The sequence below is a fragment of the Propithecus coquereli genome, unplaced genomic scaffold (genome assembly GCF_000956105.1).
Source record: "Propithecus coquereli isolate 6110/MARCELLA unplaced genomic scaffold, Pcoq_1.0 Scaffold231, whole genome shotgun sequence".
Classification (NCBI taxonomy): Eukaryota; Metazoa; Chordata; class Mammalia; order Primates; family Indriidae; genus Propithecus; species Propithecus coquereli.
Genome location: NW_012147853.1, coordinates 931,354 through 931,954, shown reverse-complemented (window position 1 = coordinate 931,954; position 601 = coordinate 931,354).

The window sequence follows — 601 nt, the reverse complement described above, 5'->3', positions numbered from 1 at the left end:
TAATATAAAAAAATATAATAAAATAATCAGTAAGTTTTTTTGAAACACTCTCAAACTTACAAAATAGTTGAAAATATAGCACAAAGATTTTTTTCTTAATCATTTGAAAGTATATTTTTGACCTGACACTCTGTCACCAATAGTATTTTAGTACATATTTTATACAAAAGCGATATTCTTGTAGTAGACCTTAATGTAACCATCAAGTTAGAAAATAAACCTTGATATTTTACTCCTGAGATTCAGACTCCATTTCAGTCTTTCCAGTAATGTTCATTTTAACCCAATAATTTAGTTCAGAATCATATGTTGCATTTAGTTTTCAAGTCTCTTTAGTCACCTGCAACTTCAAACAATTCTTTAGGTTTTTCTTATTTTTTATGACCATGACACATTCAAATATCACCAGCTAGTTATTTCATAGAATGTTGCTAAACTTACATCTGCCCAATGTCTTCATGATATGATTGATATAGGTTACACCTCATTAGCAGGAATATCACAGAAATGATGCTGTTTTTCTCATTGCATCTTATTTGGTGGTGCACAATTTAGATTTGTCCCATTAATGATGATGATCACTTCAGTCACTAGATTAAGA